The sequence below is a fragment of the Microcebus murinus genome, chromosome 20, assembly GCF_040939455.1.
Source record: "Microcebus murinus isolate Inina chromosome 20, M.murinus_Inina_mat1.0, whole genome shotgun sequence".
In the NCBI taxonomy this organism is placed as follows: domain Eukaryota; kingdom Metazoa; phylum Chordata; class Mammalia; order Primates; family Cheirogaleidae; genus Microcebus; species Microcebus murinus.
This window is the reverse complement of record NC_134123.1, coordinates 6,988,109-6,993,637: the sequence shown is the minus strand read 5'-3', so window position 1 is coordinate 6,993,637 and position 5,529 is coordinate 6,988,109. Positions and strand designations below refer to the sequence as shown.

General features: G+C 42.1%; 1 pseudogene; it reads right to left on the bottom strand.

Annotated features, from left to right (window-relative positions):
- Positions 1-1,205: 1,205 nt before the first annotated feature.
- On the bottom strand, positions 1,206-2,369 carry LOC105875548 (large ribosomal subunit protein uL3 pseudogene; annotated as a pseudogene).
- Positions 2,370-5,529: the final 3,160 nt, after the last annotated feature.

Genomic DNA, 5,529 nt, shown 5'->3' with positions numbered 1-5,529 from the left:
TATTCTTTTTTTTTTTTTTTTTTTTTTGAGACAGAGTCTCGCTTTGTTGTCCAGGCTAGAGTGAGTGCCGTGGCGTCAGCCTAGCTCACAGCAACCTCAAACTCCTGGGCTCCAGTGATCCTTCTGCCTCAGCCTCCCGAGTAGCTGGGACTACAGGCATGCGCCACTATGCCCGGCTAATTTTTTATATATATATCAGTTGGCCAATTAATTTCTTTCTATTTATAGTAGAGACGGGGTCTCGCTCTTGCTCAGGCTGGTTTCGAACTCCTGACCTTGAGCAATCTGCCCGCCTCGGCCTCCCAAGAGCTAGGATTACAGGCGTGAGCCACAGCGCCCGGCCTACTTCTTTTATTCTTAACAAATATCACTGGATATCAAACTCTGGGTTGACAAATTCTTTTAGCACTTTAAATCTGTTGTTATATTGTATTCCAGCTTCCAAGAGAATTACACAATCATTCAAATTATGTTCCCCCTGTATGCAATGTCATGTCTTTCTCTGGCTGATTTCAGAATGTTTTCTTTGTCATTAATTTTTAGCATTCTGATTTTGATATATCTGAATGTAGATTTCTAAAATTTTATTCTCTTTGGAGTTTGCTGAGCTTCTTGAATCTGTTCTTTTATGTTTTCCACCAAAATTTGGGGGGTTTTCAACCATTATTTCTTTACATTTTTTTCTGTACTACATTCTTTATCATCTCATTGTAGGATTCTGATTACATGAATGCTAAACCTTTTGACATTGTCTCCTGGGTCTCTGTTCATCCTTTCTTACCCCAGTCTCTTTGCTTTCTGTTATTTAGATTTAATATTTCTATTGATCTATCTTTAAGTTCTCCAACCCTTTCTTCTGTCATTTCCATTTTGCTATTGAGCCCATCCAGTAAATGCTTTATTTTAGTTATTGTGTTTTTCAGTTCTAATATTTTTGTTTTTAAAATCTTTTCTATATTTTATTTATCTGCTGAAACTTTCTATCTTTTCATTTTTAAAAGATTATTCACCTTTATTTTTTGGATCATGTTCAAAATAGCTGCTTTAACATCCAAGTCTGAAAATTCCAGCATCTGTTTCATTTTCAGGTTGGTGTCCCAAATATTGAGATGGTTTTGTTTCTTTGTATCATGGATTCTTCTTTTCCTTTGCTGGAAAACAACTTTTATTGAGATTCCCACCAGCTGAACAATCTGTTCCTGACATTAAGCTTCTTCTTCCTTGGCAATTTTGTCTTTCTTAAGTGGTCCCATGAATGCTTTCTTCCTGGGCACAGTCTGGGAATGGCCATGGCCAAATGTGGAGGTGGTGTCAATGAACTTAAAGTCAATCTTCTCCAGAGCCCACCACTTGGTCTGCACCAAATGGACTTGTGGAGGGTGGGCACTTGTTTCTTGGTTCCCATCACACAGAGTATCAGCAGGATAAAGTTATTGGTCACTTCACCATAGTGGACAAAGCCACCTGGGGGACTGGTGCTCTTGCAAGAAAGGTCATTACTGGTAGATGCATTGTTCTTGATCAGTTTGCCTTCCTTGATAAGGTAACCCTGGCTGATCTTATAGATCTTCTTGGTGATCTCAGTGCACTGATGATATCCTTTCTACCTAGCCATGCCACTGAGAAAGCCACAGGGGAGGATGCCCTGCTCCAATATCAGCAACCTTGAGCAGCCCTTGGTGGGTCTTGTGGGGGAAGTTTCTTGGTATGCCAATGACTGGTGATCCCTTTGTAATCTTTGCCTTTGGTCACCCTGATGGTACAGACCATCTTGTCCTGCCCAAACACTTGATTTGAAGGACCTGCTGCTCCAGCCTCTCCTGAGTCCAGTCCAGTTTGTCAGCCCCAGTGCCTCTATTCACCTCCATCAGGTAGGCCTTCTGGTGTAAAGGGAGCAGGTGCATCTGGGTGTGGGTAATGATGTAAATGCCTTGGCAGTACTTCTTCATGCTGTCATAGTCCTTCTCCAGCTGCTTCTTGCCATCCTCATCCTGCCATTTCTTGCAGTACTTGGTGAAAGCCTTCTTCTTAGATTTATACCAGTCCATGTAGAAGCACTTTTTGCACTCATTGCTGATATGCTCAGCAAAGATGGTCTTGAAAGTCCGGAGTACTCAAGGAGTTTCCACATAGCCCATGATGCCTACAGCCCATGGTCACAGCCTCTACAACTTAAATCTTGGCTTATCAACTTCCCACACAATGTGGGTCATGCCAGCCTTGTCTCCCAGGATGGCTGTGAAGTGAACAGGCTTGGAAGGATACTCCTTAGGGAAGCTCTTCACCTTCCCACAATGCCTGCTGCTGTACTTCAGAGACAAGAAGCCCAGAGACTCACATCTGCCACCTGAGAACTTCCTGTGAAACATTCTGCCATCAAATCCTGCCAGGAGAGCTATCCTGGACTTTTTGAATGTTAACTTAGATACTCTTAGTATCTAAAAGTAGATTTTATTAAATCATGTGAAGAACGTTATTTGTTTGTTTTAGCAGGCAGCCAACCAGGTTTTGTTCAGGCTACATGTTTCTACCTGCTTCCTCTGAGCTACTGTTTCAATGTCAGTCCCACTTTCAAAGCTTTACAGTGCTATTTGATCTGTCCCATGTGAATGCCGTCCAGGTGCCAGTTTGAGAATGTAACAGTGGTCTACCATATATATAGTTCAGTTCTTAAAGATTTTGGTATGTTGTTTGGGATCAGGTCCATATATACATAGCTCACGGTAAGCACAGGAGTTCACACAAAATGTTTTGGTATCATTTTCTCAAGTCTACTCTCTGCGAGCTCCCAGATGCTAACTGTCTCGAAGGAATCCTCTATTCTAGTTTCTGGACCAGAAAGCTGTCACTTAGTTTCTCCTCTCTGCCATTCTCTTTCCACAGCGTGTCTGCTGGTGCTAAGTGGCAAGAGAATACATAGAGAAAAAGAGCAGTGGGTATTATCCCCATGTTCTTGGAACCAGTCTCTCTGGTCAGAAAGAAATGCTGCCTTCCATCTGCATTTCAGGTATTTGTCCAGCTTCTATTGTCGCCACTACTGCTGTGTGATTGCCTGGGGGCTGGGGTGAGAGAAAATGAAAACAGTAAAAAAATGAGCAAATGAGATTTTCCCCACTCTTTCCTATCCAGAGGGCCTCTCCTTTCCCACTCCTTGGACCAGCAATAGAGCTCGTTTGGAGTCCTTCCTGTCTGCTCTCCACGTGCAGTTCTGGGTTTTAGCACGCCTTTGAATCTGAGTCAGGAGATACAAGAAGGGGGAAAAGAGGAGCTTATCACTAACCTAGTGGCACTTAGAATTCTGGCTTCCTACCCTAATCTGCCTGCTACCATTTACTTTTCAGAGTCCTGTGCTAGCTGCCCTGTGCATCTTGTCTAGGGTTTTTACTATTCATGAGTGGGAGATACAGAGAGAAACATGCTTATTTCATTTTGAACAAAACCTAATCTCCTCTCCCTTATTTGTTACAGAGGAAAAGAATCTTTTGAGACTTTGGCTAAGCTCTGGTGTTTTTTCAAAGGTGAAAATTACATGAGGTGGTAAGTAAGCAAATGGGCTTAGGAGCCATAGGTTTGGGTCCAAAGTTTTTATTTTTTATTTTTTGAGATGAAGTCTTGCTCTGTCATTTGGCCTAGAGTGCCATGGCATCAGCCTAGCTTAGAGCAACCTCAAACTCGTGGGCTCAAGTGATCCTCCTGCCTCAGCCTCCCAAGTAGCTGGGATTACAGATGCATGCCACCACATTCAGCTCATTTTTTTTTTTCCTATTTTTAGTAGAGATGGTTACATGCTCTTGCTCAGGCTGGTCTCGAATTCCTGACCTCAAGTGATCAATCCTCCCGCCTTGGTCTCCCAGAGTGCTAGGATTATAGATGTGAGCCACTGTGCCTGGCTGAGTTCAAATCTTGATTTTACAACCTTCTAGGAGTGTGGCTTTCAGCAAGTTACTTGATGTCTGTCACTTGAAGAGACATCTTTGATAATAATAGAAGCTACTTCATCAGATTAACATTACATGAGTTAATATTTGTAAAGCATTAGAACCATGCCTGGCACATAGCAAGCAATATCTAAGTGTTTATTATATAAACTAATGTCTATTGGTTGCATAGACTGTAAATGTCTTTGAGGGAAAAAGTGAAAAAGTGACTCTTCCTCATTTTCCAATTCCCTTGGTGTCAAAGTCATCATTTTGTTTGTAGAGAGTTACAGAGTAGAGTAGAAAGACCAGGGACGCTAGAATTAGGGTGATCTGAAATATCTAGCTCAATGTCAGTCACATATGTAAATGTTCTCTCTCCCTGAATTTAAAATAAAATGTACATGTCTGAAGCCTATCATTCTTGATTATTACCCTAGCCCTCCTTCCTCATCCATTCATCCATCAGTTTATTCTTTCATTTTCTTATTAGTTAATGCATTCATTTTTTTCATTTACTCAAAAAATTATTAAGTACCTACTTTGTGCCAGACCATGTGCAAGGTGCAGGGGAAATAATGGGGAGCAAAATAGACATGATTCCCACCCTCATGGAGCTTACATTAAACAAAGAATCACTGAAACATACAATTACAGATATGATGGGCACACTGATGAAAAACTACACAATAACAATATGTCTTAGTCCATTTTGTGCTGCTACCACAGAATGCCAGAAATTAGGTAATTTTAATCAACAGAAATTTATTTCTCACAGTTCTAGAAGTTGGGAAGACCAAGAATGAGGGGCTGCCATCTGGTGAGGGCTTTCTTGCTGTGTCATCTCATGGCAGAAGGAAAAAGGGCAAGAAAGAGGGAGATGACTGGGGAGAGGGGTTGACATTTTTATAAGCAACCTACTCCTGCAATAATGAACTCACTCTTCATGATAATGAGCCCCATCCCCGCAATAATGGCATTAATGCAATCATGAAGGCAGAGCTCTCATCACTGCTTAATGGTTTCACCTCTTAATGCTGTTACAATGGCAATTAAATTTCAACATGGGTTTGGGAGGGGACAAATATTCAAACCATAGCACAAAGATATTTCATTTAATTGGTGAGGTTAGGGAGGAAGGTGGTCAATGATGGCTTGGGCTGAGATCTGAATAATACATAGGGATGAAGTTGGCCAATTGGTAGGACAGAGTTGGGTAGGGGCAGGGGGAAGAGGGTCTGTGGTAGAGACCACAGCATGTGCAGTGGCCCAGTGGTGGGATGTGAGTGGCATGTTCAGGAACTAATACGGTTGGCAAGGTGGTCAGTGCAGGGAGTTCAGAGAATGGTGCCAGAAGAAGTGAAGGAATATGAAGGGTCAGGTCACACCAGGCCTCCTGAGCTTTGTGAAGGGCTGTATGGTAAGAACAAGGAAGGGAACTGAAAAGTTTAAAACGGAGGTCAGGATGGAAAGGGACAGTCATGTGATCACATTTACACAGAAAAATGACACCTGGGAATGCCCCCATGTGGGAGTTGGTCTGCTGCCTACAATAATTTCTCCAAGCATAGGTTTTTCTAGACTAAATATCTTCCATGCTTGCTTCCCCTGG